The following is a 17,280-nucleotide window of genomic DNA, read 5'->3' as shown; positions in this document are numbered from 1 at the left end:
AAATGTTGGCAAAACAAGACAATGCTATCTTGGTCTACATACACTGAAGTACGACTTGAAGAAAACAAGGAGGGGACAGTCCCTGTGTGTTTCACTGGAGTGAACCTATAAAGAACAGAGAAGGTAGTTCAGGGTATCTTGTTTTGCCAATAGAAGACACAGCAGAAACAAAGATTTAGGCTTGGTAATAGGAAAAATCTGAACAATAAGATCAGTTATTCTGTGGAATAGGCTTAGGCACAGGCAGGGAGACAGACTGGGTAAAGCAATGACGACAGAGGTAGACTTATAGAAGTAAGACTGATAGCACTAGGAAGAGTGACTGGGTTTTTGTGAACTGTGTTGGTTGGCCCACCAAGCCGCTAGGGGGCAGTGGGGAGCTGTGGCCTCACTGGCCGGCCTGGGTCATGCTTCTGTCACTGGGGAATTAGCGGTGGTAAGAGCGCCAGCCAGAGCCTGTAGCACGCCCCTCAGGGGAGGGAGCGCCGGCAAAAGGCTGTAGCACTGTCTGGATTCTGTTCCCGAGGCAGGTCGGCTGGGTAGGGGAACGCAGGCCCTCCCTACAGCACTGCATTCCAGTCCAGGGCCCTGACAGGGGCAGGGCGAGGGTCCTGCCACCAGGTCAGCGGGGGCCTTCCGCAAAATAGACTCACCGCAGTGCAGTTCTGTCCCTGGGCTACTTCCCACCCGGTTGCTCGTACGAGTCCCTCTGGTCCCTCCAGTTCATCTGGGCAGCTCCAGCTCCAGCTCCAGCTCCCCTTCCACATCAGGCTCCTCCTGTTCCCCCGGGTACTAGGCTGCTAGCAGCTCCACCTCCCCCTCCATCTCAGGCTCCTCCAGTCCCTCCGAGAACTCAGCGTCTGGCAGTCCTGGTAGCCCCTGTCCTTCCTCCAGGTCAAGTTTCCACTGGTCCAGGGCCCCCCCTGGCATTGCAGCAGGGCCTGAAGGGAGCAGCCCACGGTCTGCGTCTGCCTCCCTCCCTGGTGCTGCCCTGACTGAGCTAAGGGCCCCGCCCTTTGTAATTCCTGTTCCACCCCTCCCCTTCCAGGGGGTGGAGTAAGCTTGGTCTGGCCCCACCCACTCAGGCTGAGAGCACAGCTCTTTACCCTCAGGTTTGGAGGGAAGCCCCCCTGGCTCCCTACAGTCTTGTTTTTAATCTTTGGGTTTTTGTTTAGTGAAACTTGTGATGAGGTACCAGTTTGATTGCACTGGAAAAGTGAGCTCTGTATAACCACAGTTAAGTTCAAGCATAAGTAATACTTAACAGAGCCCTCTCTATAGCACCCTGACAACGTGTCTCAGTCATGATCTAGAGGGAAAAGATTCCTCTTTTGTGTCCATTCAGTTATTGGCATCTTTGCTAAGGCTGACAGCAAAAAGTACTTGACTAGTTACAGTGCTTCTGTGACGCGAACACCACTTTGCAAAGACTTGGACTGGCAAAGTCACTGTTCACAAGCTTCATATCAGTATTAAGGGTGGTAACTTTTGTCCAATTCTCATTCTAGGTTGGATTGAACTGGTGATAAAAAGACCTGAAGATATTGCCAATTTTCCTGTTCCATCCAAGAGCACAAGAACCACTCTTAAGTTTAGCAGGCCTTTATTTAAAGTTACCATCTGGGGACAATATAAGATATGACCAAAGCAGTCATTAAAAGACAGCAGCTTCACCCAGTACCACATATGCCTTTTTCCAGCAGATGTATCTGTGGAAATGCAATTGTGAAGAAAATGGTTTAAAATGTACTGTGCCCATCTAATTATAATTAGCTTTGCACATGTAGAAATCTAAATATGATACATATGGCTCTGAATCCCCACTCCTACGTGCATGCCCATGATAGTATTCAACCTTCACAGAATGTGTGTGATGAAAATGTGGAGCATCTGTCAGATGCTCCATAATTTAGTTAAATAAAACTTCTTCAGATCAGATCCATGAAGACAGAAGCTGTGCAAATTCTCTTACAAAGTTTGGCTAATCCACTTGAATCCTGACATGTAACTTTTTATTTGATGCTTCAGTTGACTGATAGTTACCAGGTAGGCACAAGGGAAGCAACTGTATGTTGGGGCCTAGCAATACAGCACAAGCTCTGCAACTTGTAGATTGGAGGAAGCAACAGGGCCAGTCCCACTGCTAGGTGTGTGGGCAAGACTGTCAAAGCTTCCAGAGCTCCCACCACTACCCTCCATTTGTATTTCATACTAATCTCCCTCGTGCAAGTTGGTTTACAAACACTTTCATTTTGAAGTTAAGTAAATAATAAATAAATAAATCATAAAAACACACAAAATAAAACTGACTAGAACAGAGATTTAACAAAAGGAATAAAGTCTGTATAGTACAAAATGCACATATGAATTAGAAACATTACTTAGCTAGATACTGTTTCTCTGTACATAATCATTTAACATATATAACTAACCCTAAATCCAGTTGTTACTGGAAACTTGGAGCCAGTTATTCCTGAGTAAAATCACTTGCGTAAACATTGAATTCAGATTCTGATTAAATGCATGAATTTAACTGCAATACAGAGTAAAATGTCACCCTTAATAACTAGTTATAAAAATGACAGAAACATATAATCAGAGGAAAAGAATTCAAGAATTTTGAGGATTGGCACAAGTGAAATACTCTAACAAAGTATGCTGTTTTGTCTGGTTCTGCTCACTTTCTGCATGTTTCAATTGGATCAGGGTAGATATAAATTAGCACACAAGTAGGTGGGACATGCAATCACCCCTAGAATACTTATCCAGACAAAAGGCAACATTATGATACTTTCAATGGACAACAGAGAGGTAATATGTACTGTAACAGGAAATCTTAAGTTTTTCCTAATGTAGATTCAAAAGTGCAGCTGTATTTTGCAAAGTAACTATCTATCTACATTTTGCAAAGTAACTTTTTTTTGTGTTTCAAAATACAGCTGCACTTTGCAAAATGTAGATTTTTCCAAATAAATGAATCATCAATTGCTTTTTATCTCAATAGTTGTAATAACAATGTTGTGCTTAAAACACCCACAGAACTGATGGGATATTAGAGTGGATGTCCTTTTCACAATCAGTATTCCCTTTGGAGGGCTGGATACTGAACTAACTGTAAAAACGTTGTAACATTGTATTTATATGCTAAGAGACTGTTCTTGTAATATTGTGAATAAAGATTAATCAGGATATTCAAAGTTATAATTTCCACAGCAAACATAGCTCATTAACCTGCCCATAGGGGTACAATTCTACTGCTGTATGTGGGGATAACGTATATGCATATGAGGAAGGTAAATTCTTGGGCACAGGGACTGTGTCTGTGTGTTTGTACAGTGGCCAGCACAATGGGATACTAGTCTTAATTGAGGCCTTCAGGCAGAAATGTAATACTACTAATAATCTACTATTAGTAACACTGCTCTACAGCCAAAATGCTTCTGAAATACATGTAGTCCAACTTTACTAATTCTGGGTCACTGAGAACGAAAATGATGCTGAAAATTGTTGATTGGCTCTAGTTTTCAAGATATGCTATTGGGTCAGTATATACGACCCTTGACTTGGGAATGGGGGAAGATAAGTGATTTATAAAGGGAAGGGATCTCAATTTAAACCAGAAATGACTAAAATACATCTTTGACTGGATCTATGAATAAATCTATGACTGGGTTTGGACAGTACTTGCTTTTGAGGCAAAACAATGAATGATGCAATCTGAAGCTGGTATTGCATCATACATACAATTGCATCATGTTATTCCTAGAAGTCATGGATGATGCAATCATAACGAAGCTTACATCACTCTGCTAAACAAATTGCCCTATATCAGCTCTAGAAATCATACAGTGTCGTGCTCTCTTATTTGTCAGTGTTTGATTTTGCAAAGGGACACATTTCTGTTTAGCCAAAGTGAGCAGAGATGCCTCGTACTTGTGTGAACAGTGCAGATAACTTCTGCTATGTTTGTGGTGAAGTGACTTTTGCATCACAAAAGCGCAGTATAACCACTATGGTTAAGAAAGCCTATCACCTTTTAGCTGCGAAATTGGAGATTAGGACAAGAGGTGGGCCCCACACATATGCTGCAACACTTGTGCAAGAAATCTTGCCAGTGGTTGAACAGGAAAAGGAAATCGATCCCTTTTGCAGTGCCAATGATTTGGAGAAAGCCAACAGATCATACCAGCAATTGTTACTTCTGCATGGTGCCTCCAGTTGGGAAAGGTGTGTCAAAGAAGAAAAAGTGGACTGTGCATTATCCAAACATTCCATCAGCTATACACCAAGTACCCCACGGAGAAGGACTGCCGGTTCCTGATGCACTAGAATCACTCTCACTTGAGTCAGACGAGGAAGAGGATGAAACTTCTGGTCCTGAACCATCAAGGTCACAGGACCCACATTTTCTCCCCTCCTCCTCCTCTGAACCACACCTCATAACACAAGGTGAACTGAATGACCTTGTCAGGGATTTGGAACTACCCAAGAGTAAGGCAGAGCTGTTGGGCTCCAGACTACAGCAGTGGAATCTCCTGGCAGGCTATCAGGGCAAATGGAGCCCATCAATGCTTGCAGACTATTGCTGGACAGTGACAAGCGATGCTCCATTTAATGAATACAAGAGACAAGCCAAGTAGTGCCGAGTAGACACTGAATAGGACTAAACTATGTGCATAATAGTTTGCCTTTTTTTTGCCTTTTGTTTCATAATACATTTTATCTATATAACCCTTTTGCTGATTTTTAAAGTGTTACATAAACAGGACAGGTGAAATATCATCATGTAAAGCAACCATAAACGCATGAAAAGACCTAGGTTTACAATTTATGATTAAAACTCTACTATCTACACAATATACAGAGACATAAAATGTAAAAACTTAAATATCTTAGAAACAGTAGCCAGTTGTTTTAATTGTCACATTTGAATTCAGCACATCAAAATACATAATAAATATCACATTTCATCTCTGAAGCAGACGACTTCTCAAAAAGTGTAGACCAGTGTAATCAAGGACCTGAGTCAGTGCCTATTGAAATTAACAAGAGTCTATTACCTTCAATGACCATTAGATAAGGTTCTTGTCACAGTAAGTCAAGAAAAGTAAGATTTAAGATTCTATCAGCAATGTTAACTCAGACATATTGCATAAACTGCATGTTTGATAAACAGTGATAGTTATACATTTAATCAAACAAGTAGCATGTATGTGCTAAGTAACCAAGTTAACACTGCTGCTGGAATCTCAATTTTTTGCATTTCATGTATTTGTGACTAACTCTGCAGCCTTCATTTTGCCTTAATAGCTAATTGCATTTGATTAATTTTTTCTTTTAAAAAGGCCTAGGTAGGTGAAAAAGGAGGAGAGAAAATCCATATCTGTTCAGTCGGAAGTCACAGCTTTACAAGCAGATTTTATTAGCTCTTAAACTAAACAGTCCACATTTAGTGAGCTACATGCATATGTCCAAAGGACAAGTCCAGCCTTACAAAAACTGTCAGGCACAGCGTTTACTATACATGATTTGTCCCATTAAAATCAATGGGATTTTCCCCAGGGGTAACCACTGCTGACAGCAATAAGTGCTGGCAAGATCAGGTCTATCTATGTTTACTTATGTAATGTAACTGTGGCATGGAAGATTTTCCAGTGTAGACTTTGAGGTACATTGATAGGAAATTCCATATCATCCACATATAAAAGACACCTCAATACCACCATGTTATCTTCCCCTAACTGTATGATATAGATCTTAAAAGGACTGTGGAACAGAAACCTGTGGAACACTACATGAAAGAATTGCAAAGGTATATGAGCCTTTACCGAAATGTTCCCTCTGGGTTCCCTTAAGAAAGATTTGGAATTCCATCCATCCCTGTTAGAATCCACAGTAGAGCTGGATTTTTTTTTCCAAATAGTAAATTCACTCAAATGCAATTTGAGGTACCAAAACTGTTTGCAAAATTTGGGTCAAATTCGGCAAATAATTTTGCCCCGCAGAATTTGAACCAAACCATTTTGAAACAAAACATTTTTACTTTCTTTCAAAACAATGTTTTGTTTCAAAATCCAGCTATATTAAACAAAAAAGATAAAAAGATGTAGGATAAAATCCTGGCCCCACTGGAATGAACAGGAGGTTTATTATTGACTTCAGTGGAGTCAGGATTTCATCCTTGAACTTCATCACCAGGAGGAGATCAACCAATATATCAAGTGCAGTCATTATATTATACCCAGGCCTATAATCAACCAATATCTTGAAAAAAATCCAAGAAAGACCAATGAGATTGGTATTGAACTTGTAAGTTTACCACACCTCAGTTTCCTCTTCTTTATTAGCTCCTTGAGCTCTACAGTTTGTTTGCTCATGTGATCCTTATTCTCAAAATTTGTTCCTGAGAAATGCTTGGTTCTAGTGACATAGGATGGGGCTTAAGGGACCCACAAAGTTCCATGAATTGTCATATACATATATTAATCATTACTGTGATAGACCCAGGCCAGTTGGGTACAGCAGAATAGCAGAAGGCAGATATACTGGCCACTGGATTAACCGTTTTCTGTTCCCTTACTGACCAGAGCAGGGGCTGCTCCAGGTTAATGAGAACACCTGACTCTAATTAACCTGCAAAGAGTCAGGTGAGGCCATTCAGTTAATGTGACCACCTGACTCTAATTAACGCCCTGCTGATACTATAAAAAGGGCTCACTTCAGTCAGACAGAGAGGAGCCAGAGGTGAGGAAGTACGGCTGAAGGCCTGGTTACTGAAAACGCCCTCAGACCATCATTAAAGGAGCCCTAAAGTAAGGGTGAAGAAGGGAGAAGCAGGAGAGCTGTGGGGAAGTGGCCCAGGGAAATGTAGCAACTCTGGCAGTGAAAGGTTGGCTGCCAACAACTGCTACCATTAGGGTCCCTGGGCCGGAACCCGGAGTAGAGGGCGGGCCCGGGTTCCCCCCAACCCACTACTACAAGAACATCTCCTGGGAGGGGAAGTCAGGCCCCTGTCAGGACAGGAGGCTGAACAGAGACTGTGGGAGTTCTCTCACCAACCTCCTTGCAGGCCTATGATGAAAAGGGCTCAGTAGACTGTAACCCTGGCCCTAGAGAGAGAAGGGCTACGTGGAGGGTCACAGTGAGCCACTGAGGCTAGCATAAACCGCCTAGAAGCGCAGGACCCATGGGAGCAAGGTCAGAGCTCTGCCACATTACAATGTCAACCTAACTAATAGATCTGGTTCATTCATTGAAATAAATTATCAACTGAAGGTAGTTTTTTTTTTTTTTTTTTTTTTTTTTTTTTTAAATAACTAACTGTGCTTACTACTCCTCATTGATTAGTCACCAAAGCCCTTGTTTTTGCTTCTTGACTGGATGATTAATGCTGTTCATGAGATACTTGTAATCACATACAAATATGGATATTCATATAAAGAACAAAAAATTGTGCTAACATATTCATTAGCGCTAACATTCATTTGCACAAATGTTAGCAAATCAATTTTTAAAATGGGCATTAATCATGTTCAACCTGACCAGCTTTTAAAAGCTCTAGCAGATGTTCATGTGTACTGTTTTCAAGGATTTAATATCTAAATGTCACTAAGATGTAGAAATTGATCATTCACACAGTATTTTTGACATCACTATATTTACAAGTATATACACCGACTACAACTTTCCTTCATCTCTCTCTCCTATCACCACTTCCTGAATCTAAGGAATTGCCATGTACATTTTCTAATTAAAACGTATTTGAAACGCATCAAAGATCTACAACCTATACAGAAAGATGATCCCTCACTTTCACAGATCTTGGGGGATAGGCCAGTCCTCGCTTACAGACAGCCTCCCAACCTGAAGCAAACACTCACCAGCAACCGCACACCATACAACAAACACTAACCCAGGAACCTATCCTTGCAACAAAGACCAATGCCAAATCTGTCCACATATCTATTCAAGGGACACCATCATAGGACCTAATCACATCAGTCACACAATCAGGGGCTCATTCATCTGCACATATACCAATGTGATATATGCCATCATGTACCAGCAATGCCCCTCTGCTAGATACATTGGCCAAACCGGACAATCTCTATGCAAAAGAATAAATGGACACAAATCTGACATCAGGAATCATAACGTTCAAAAACCAGTGGGAGAACACTTCAACCTCTCTAACCACTCAGTTGAAGGTGGCAATTTTGCAACCAAAAAAAACTTCAAAAACAGACTACAAAAAAGAGACTGCTGAACTCAAATTAATATGCAAATTAGATACAATTAACTTAAGTTTAAACAGAGACTGGGAATGGTTGGGTCATTACACTAATTGAATCTATTTCCCCATGTTAAGTTCTCCTCACACCTTCTATGGGTCATCTCGATTATCACTTCAAAGGTTTGTTTTTTGTTTTTTTTTTCCCCCCCTCCTGCTGATGATAGCTCATCTCAGTTGATTGGCCTCTTACAGTTAGCATGGCTACTTCCACCTTTTCATGTTCTCTGTATGTATAAATATCCTCTGTCTGTGTGTTCCATTCTATGCATCCGAAGAAGTGGGCTGTAGCTTATGCTCAAATAAAATTGTTAGTCTCTAAGATGCCACAAGTACTCCTGTTCTTTTTGCTGGCAATTTAGTAGTTGTAGGGGCACCAAACCTAACTTTTTGGACACTTTTAAAAGTCAAATCATACCATCGTTGATTGGCAGTTCAATGGCATATCGGCATCAATGTCTCAGTACAAAGCCACTATCCATATATGAAACTCAGTACCTTATAATTAATTTTTAGAAGATGTATCTTAACTACCATGTGTACAAAAAGTTAGTTCATATTTTGCGACTGCGATTTTGGCTGCTGGAAATAGCTGCACCCAATTTCTTAAAGAAAGGTCAGAAAAGAGCAATAAAGCTATGAAGAAACAGGTTCATTCTTCTATTAATGAACAGGAACTACCATCCTGACTTAGGAAAATATAGATGACTCACAAAGTAATAGGGATGCAGCCTGAATAAATGAGAACATTATCTAGTGGGAGTGGAAAAATAAACAATATTAAGTAGCTTCAGGAATGCTTTAAGTTGCTAAATTGTAGATTTGTACAGTCTACACAGAGCATAAAGAAAAAAAAAGTTCTCATTTGAACATCAAATTGTACTGCAGGCAATAAGCATGTGCTGTTTAAAGAAAAGAAGGCAAGCTTAACTAAATTTAAACCAACCCCCAACATAAAATCATTCCAGCATTCTTATGTGGATCATAAAGAAATGTGAGAATGTTAGAGTAATTGTAAATTTAAGTAACATTTATGGCCCCTATCAGAACTAACCCTAGATTTTATACAAATTAAAATATGTAGGAATAAACCTGTGTTCTGATCACCTCAGCACAATAATCTAGCTTGGTCTGTCTGTTCATATACCTAGCTGATAAGTGTAGAATAACCATTGACTGCAATTTTCTGCCTCCTCTCTCTAACCCCTTTCTTCAAGGATTTAGTGAATTCAGTAGCTTTTCAACCTCTGCCTTCAATTACAGTTTCAAGTAGCAGCAGGCAAACACCTCAAAGACTTGAAGTAGTAACCTTTCATTTTAAATGTTCATTACAATAAGGCTAATAATGCAGAATCACAGGGCAGTTGAATCCTTATGAAAGTTTATTTGCTTCGGCGGTGGTGAGCAACCTGCAGCCCGTCAGGGTAATCATTGGGTACCCGCTTCCCGCAGCTGCCATTGGCCAGGAACGGCAAACTGCGACTACTGGGAGTTGCCAGCAGCTGTGCCTGCGGATGGCCAATGTAAACCAACTGTCTCACAGTCTGCCAGTGAATTACTGCAGGTAATTCCACCGTGGTGCAGCATACCTGGCCAAGACCAAAGACAATATTCAGTATTACAGTAGTGACACTGAAGGAACCTATTCATCACTTAGAAATGTAGCATGTAACTCAGATTTTTGTATATTGAGAAGCGTGTCTATGAAATGATAATGCTAGCGCCTTATGCTCTCTTCTGGAGTATCACACACAGACAGTATTTATGTGGAAGAGGGGAGAGAAGAAAACAAGTGGGGGAAATGAACCCAATAAGATGAGATTGCCTTTCTGAGACAATGTAAGTTGAGCTGTGTGAAATTTCAGATCAAATATTTGATAGTTTTTAAAAGGGTAAATAGGATGACCTGAGTAATTATAGGCCTGTCAGCCTGATATCGATCCCAGGAAAGATAATGGAGCCACTGATATGGGACTGGACTAATAAAGAATTAAAGGAAGGTAACATAATTAATGCCAATCAACATGAGTTTTTGGGCAATAGATACTAACTTGACTTTTTTTTTTTTAATAAGATTACAAGTTTGGTTGATAAATGTAATAGTATTAATGTAAGATACTTAGACTTCAAGGCATTTCATTTGGTATTGTGTGACATTTTGATTAAAAAACTAGAGCATAAAATTAACATAAGACACAATAAATGGATTTTAAACTGTCTGATATGTCTCAAAATGTAACTGTAAATGGGGAATTATCATTGAGCAGGTGTTTCCAGTTCACATTTTTGTCAATGATCTGAAAGAAAAACAAAATCATTGATAAAGTTTGCAGATGACAGAAAAAACTGAGGGTATGGGGGACTGGTCAATAATTAAAAAGGATAGGTCACTGGATTGCTTGATAAAACATATTGTTTGCTTGCGCCTAGTTTAATGCAGCTAAACATAATTCTGTACATCTAGAAACAAAGAATGTAAGCTGTACTCACAGGATGGCTGATTCTATGGTGGGAGGCAGTGACTCAAAAAAAATTGGGGTGCCTTGGTGGATAATGAGCTGAACGTGAGCCCCTAATGTGACGCTGTGGCCAAAAGAGCTAATGTGATCCTGGGATGTATAAACAAGGAAGTCTTCTGTAGGAGCAGAGAGTTTATTTTTACTTCTGTATTTAGCTCTGATGCCCCAGTGCTGGAATACTGTGTTCAGTTCTGGTACCCACAATTCAAGAAGAAGGTTGATAAATTGGAGAGGGGTCAGAAAAGAGCCACAATAATGATTAAAGGATTAGAAAACACAGCTTATAGTGATAGACTCAAGGAGCTCAATCTAGTTAGCTTAATAAAGAGAAGGTTAAGGGATAACTTGACTACAGTATCAACACGGAGAACAAATATTTAATAATGGGCTCTTCAGTCTAGCAGAGAAAGGTATAACATGATCCAACAGCTGAAAAATGAAGCTAGACAAATTCAGACTGGAAATTAGGTGTTAATTTTTTAAATAGGAAGCATAAGTAATCATAGGAACAATTTATAAACAGTCGTGGTGGATTTTCCATCACTGAAATTTTGAATCAAGATAGAATTTTTTTTTCCTAAAGGATATGCTCTAGGAATTATTTTGGGGAAGCTGTCTGGCTTGTGTTATGCAGGAGGTCAGACTATATTATGAAACTTGTCCCTTTTGGCCTTAGACAGTAAGTATCTTTTTGCTCTGCCACAGACCTTTAACTCCTCTATATGGGCTTCACTGTCTAGAGATCCACACCCTCCCATCCTTTATCCAACCACCAAGAAGTCTTTTTAAGCTTCTTCATGGGTCCTTTCACTAGCTTTTGCAGAAGTTCCTCCCAGGCTCTTGGACTGAAGGACCTAAAGCTCCTGTACCTTTCTTTCTCTATAGGCACACTCACAGTAAGTCTCACACCTTCCCCCAGTTTCTTATTTATCTGGTTATAACTCTTCCCAGATTCTTTCCCTAAGAGATCTACCACTCCTTTCAGTCTTGACTTCCATCTACAGCTTCCAGAAGCCCCTGGTCTTTGCTAAAACCAGGGTCAGAGCTGTGGCAAGCCTATAACCTGCCTTTAGAAGACCAGCAAATGTCTTGCTGATGAGTGGAACTGGGTTTATAGCTATGCAGAGGAAGAGAGCCAGATTCCAAGTGATCTAGTCCATGAGAGATCAAAATCCCCAATCACCAGTCTGACATGGGCCCTATGTTTCCTAGAACTATCATTTTGTTGTGCTTTTCTTTGATCTTGTGACAAAGGTAAAGTGTCCAGACTGGTCTATTTGGTACCATAATTCACCTTCCATATCTCTAAAACTACTTATAAAATAAATAAATACTTAAATATCTAACTGATGAAGTGCCCCTCAAGATAAATGCATTATGCATTATTTCACTACCAGTGTAGTTGGTGGTTATATAGGAGACTACCATAAAGCAAGCCTCATATGTTTCTTCCCTTAGGTGAGCCATTTTAAGTTTTTCTCTAATGGTTTACTTGGCTCCTGTGTACTTACGAATATTTCATTACAATATAGCATATTAAATCCATTTTGGCTGTGGTCTTTAAAATATGCTAATTATAAATGCAGTGTAAGGGGAGAGGAAACTCTTTAAGGAGACTCTGATGTTCCCAGATATTTTATATTGCTGCCCAGTGTATATAACACCAGGCTGCTTTGCAAGGAATTGTAATAGTATCTGTCACTGTAATTTTAACTCTTTCAGACGGCAGGTGATCTTTGTTTGCCAAACCATGATTACTTTTACTGAAGTATCAGGGTTTTCTACCACTGAAGAAGACTGTTATTAATTCATGCTTTCTCTTTGTCTATATTCAGACAACACAGTTTCAAGAGCTGGTTGGGAAATTATTATTTTCCCTCCAGTAAGTTTCAGCACAAACTATTTGTTGTTGAACATGTTCAAATTTTTATTTAAAAAAAAAAAGCCCCAATCAAAAAAAAAAACACAAAAAAAGAACACCTTTAAATTGCTGTAAACAGAAGTTTTCAGTTTGACAAAATTTATTTTTTCCTCAGTTTTTCAAATGATCAGTTTTTCAGTGAAAACATCCATCAACATTTTAGTAAAACATGAGGGTTCACCCCCCACACTTTCAGGAAATGGCCTTTTAATTAAAAGGCCATTTTTGGTCAAAAATGTTTCAGTGGAAAATTTTCCAAGTTCATTAAGAGTTTCCTAGGGGTCCTGGATTAGCTTCTTAAAACGGTTTCAAAATATTTAATAAATCAATGTAGGATTGTTAGTCTTGACTGCCATAGTGGCAGAAAGTCCTGTTAGCATCAAACTTGGTTTGATGAGCTCTAATGAAAACAAAAAAATAAAAAATAACTGGTCCACAAAGCACACTAAGTACCTTACAGAGCAAATGAACACCTGGAAAAATCAGCATGAAAACTCAGGGGAGAGAGAGATAAGGTCTCCTTTACTAGGAGAGGGCTCCAACTTCTTCAGCATCTTCCACCCTGAGATGGTCCACCATCACTTCTCATTGATCTGCGAATGTTAAAAGAGCTGAAGTTATTTCCTTCAAAACAAGCACAAGTGAGCATGGTTGTTAATGCCAGTCCTGACTGGAGCTGTGTAAAAAACCAACCAACCAACTCAGCTCCCCCATCACACACTCACATTGAGTTGCAGAGATTCACACAAACATTTTCTGTTTTCAAGCATCATGAGTTCACACAGCTTAAAGATCAAACCAACCAACCCCAAATATCAAGTGGAAGCTTAACAAAGTCAAATTCCACTTGGTTTTATGACAAAATTATAAGAAACCATAAATCACTCCTTGGTTCACTTCAATAGTGAAACAAATGGAAACTGTCAGTGGACCTTTTTCAGTCTCAATTTTTTAACAATACCCTAAACAATGCGAGCTGTGTGTCTGGATTTAGGTCTGAACATCTTGTACACCTTTAATCATTTCATGTGTCCGGACAAATCTGGTGAGAACTATTTTAGTCAAGTCCCACTCAATTCAAATCAGAATAGAGATCACATCACATTTGTCCCTTAAGTATATTAAGCAAACCTAAATTAGTTAACTTTGTATTAAACATTTTCACTGTTCCCTGAACAATTCATATTTCGAAGAGAAATAATTTGTATAACAGATTATTACCTAGTTTTGATTAAACAGACTATTGACAGAATAAAGGTATTTATTTATGATCAACCAAAAACTTGGATTGTAAGTGCTTCAGGGCACGGATCATCTTGTACCTACTGTGTCCTGACCTCAATAAAAAGGCAAATTTACTAAGAGATTTTTTTTAATTGCAAGTAATACTAAAAGATAAAATAAGGGGAAATGATGAAGTATTTTGAACACTCTTGTATCTTAAACTACTGACATACATGAGTTTAACAGCAACTATCAGCACTATATAGAAGTGCAATGGTGTGCAACGGAAGTGAAAAACCGCACAGGGAGTCTTAGATAAGCAGAATATAATCACCTGAAGTGGAAACTGAGGTTACTATCCCACTCCTTGGGGAGAGTTTCAGACTGATGTAGCTTTTTAAATTATTGAATCTGAACCTACAAATGTTGCATAGGGCATCAACAAGTCTCTGCCATGCCGATCTATCCTGGGCCACTCTTTGCATTGTCCTCCCCATGGCTGTTTTATCGCCAACAAGTGTAAATAAAACAGACTTTTTCTACTAATTAACTCTGTTAAAACACAGTTCTAGTGATGACCCTGTTTGTCAAACATAGGGCTATGTTTTAATTAGAATCTTAGAATTTCAGTACTTATAAATGTCAATCTATACAGACATAGAAGACCTATCAGCAATTAGATACCTAGGTGATACTCTAGGTGCCATAGAAAAGCCTAAAGTAGTTTAGATACACAGGCAGAGTCAAATAAGCAGTTCAAAATAAATTCAGGAGAAATGAATCTAAGAAAGGATAAGTCTGACATGAGAGAAATATTCAAGCTTTAAGAATCTAACAATGCAGGGAAAGTGTTCAGCTGTTTAAAGGACTTAGCACTCAAAGCAAAGCCCAAATAATGTTTCTCAGTAACAAGTACAGAATGAAAGAAGTAATGTGCCCAGTATGGAGCCTGATGAATAAGGTTTCTGATCTGCTGTTATTAAGAACTACAGTACTATTTAACACACTAGGATTTAAATTAAAATAGAATCTGCAAAAGGGATTACTATTCCACAGCTCCTTCCACAGATTCTTAATGGCAATTCTACCTAGACTTCCAATTTCAGTGCAGGATAAAAGAACCTTAAAAGCAACTTGATGGATATTACAGTCAATTCAGCTGTAGTCTTGTCTTTCAGATTTCCAGCCATTTCAATATGATTGGAGACAAATAATGTGGACCTAATACCCAGCATATTAATGAAGCACTGAACCCATACAGCCCACACTGGCTTCTTCTTGGATGCAGTGAGAGTAACTAAGGTCAAATTGCTAGTCTTAATCATTATACATTTTATAGCTCCCTGTGTGAATATAAGACCTTACAATAGATGAAATGTGTCAGATATATAACTATATAACAATTTCTACCCTAAGTAGCTTGCAATCTAATGGCATATGCATGTGTTGTATGTAACAATGCCATCTAAAGAGACAAATGTGAGCTTCTTATAGCAGGAAAGCAGGCTTTCAGTGTTGTTCTGGGAAGGCGAAGGGGGAGGCATGAGGCACATTATATGGAGGATTGCCTCCCAGTTAGTGAGACACATGAAACCTAGCAGATGATAGTGGGCAAAGCGTACAAAGAAAGATTAAGATGAGAAGCTTCAGTGGAGAGTATGGAGTGAGTGGGTGTGTAAGAGACAATGAGGGTAAATATAAAGTCACAGAGAGCTTTGAAAGTGAAGTAAAGTCAGCGTGCAGAGAAGCTGTGCAAGAGCAGGTTGAGATGCTGTTACATGCTGGAGATCTTGGCATCTTTGCAGAGCGACAACCGATGCCTACCAGTATATCTAGGGCCGTCTCTGCCAGTGTTGTCATTACAATGCTGTCACTGTTGAATATGAAGTGATAGGGAAGCTCATGTTCAATCCATCTGATAACCTGGAGATATTCTCTGTGGCTTGATGGAAGGAGTCACTCTACCCCACCCCACAAAACTGGAGCTAAACCAGAATAACCAGCAGTCCTCTAGCGATATTGGAGAGAAGGGAAACAAGTCCAGGATAATATAAGATTAGGGAGCCAGACCAGTTGGGGTCAGAGGGAATATTCTATATGGGGGAAGAGGGATGGTGGTAAGACTGCAGTTTACAACACTGAAGTCTCTATCTAATGATACAGTAATAATTTCATCAAAACTATAATAAGAATTAGGCATTTCCTTCCAAAAGTTCAAGAGTCATGACTTGGAGATTTTAATATTCAGAATTCTGTGGGACAGAAAAATTAATGAAAATGGGACAATAGAGATTGGAAACCAAATAGATAAAATCCTGGCACTAAACCAAATTCAAGTTATTCACAGATCAATCACAACTAAAAATATTATCAGTTTGGGAAACTATAGTGATGTTGGTTTTCACTCGTTCTCATTTATTCCTTGTTAAAGAAATTGTTGATATAGGAGAGCGTTAGATTTGAGAACAGAAAACAACTGATTTACTTCTTTTCCCCCCTTTAACTTCTTGGAAGTTTATCATTCAGATTTTTTTCCACAATGTGAAACTTTGTCAAAGTATTTACAGGTTTAAAAGCAACTAATTTGGCTCTTGTTAAATCAGGTAGGAAGAAAAGCTTCTATTTTCCTGATGAAATATGCATTGTTATACCGTGGTCAAAGTTAAAGGGAAGGCTTTGAGTAAGTCTAGACCTTCCTTAAAGTTTTTGGATTTGGTAGATAGTAAAAGGAAGTAGGAAGTCTTAGGCTTAGAGCATTATTAGAAGATCTAAGAAATCCTGCTGGCTAAACTTCGGTAGCACTATTAATAAAGATGCTTCTGTAGGTAAGATCTGGAAAAAGATTAAAAGGATCAATGGATGAAAGGAAGGTTTTATACTGTACCTAATTCAAAGGTGAAACATATTCAGAAAGCTAACGTAAAAGGAAGACTTTTTTTTAATATTAACAATGTAACACTAAAGCTGATTTTCTCCCAGTCAGAAAACGTTTGCTATTTTATATTTAATTTTATTCTTAAAGCTCAGTAGGAGGATCATTTGTATTATGTCAGATGCACAGTTACATTTAAAGAGATTTTCCCTGATTTCCAAGTTTCTTCTCCAGTTATGGATAATTTGATTTGCAAGTATTTTAAATATACACGATATAAATCCATAGACGTAATTTTCAAATTACTTTAAAATACCAAGCCTATTGGTGCTTACTAGCCAGTGATGGAACAGCTTCAGTGTTTTAGGCCTAAGCACGAACTGTTCAGATTAAAGTCTACAGGTTTCAAGTAAATGAAGTCTGAGAGATCTGAATCATATTTTAATGTTACAGG

This window comes from Gopherus flavomarginatus, chromosome 1 (assembly GCF_025201925.1).
Source record: "Gopherus flavomarginatus isolate rGopFla2 chromosome 1, rGopFla2.mat.asm, whole genome shotgun sequence".
NCBI lineage: Eukaryota > Metazoa > Chordata > Testudines > Testudinidae > Gopherus > Gopherus flavomarginatus.
The sequence above is the reverse complement of the archived record's forward strand: the minus strand, read 5'-3'. Positions refer to the sequence as shown.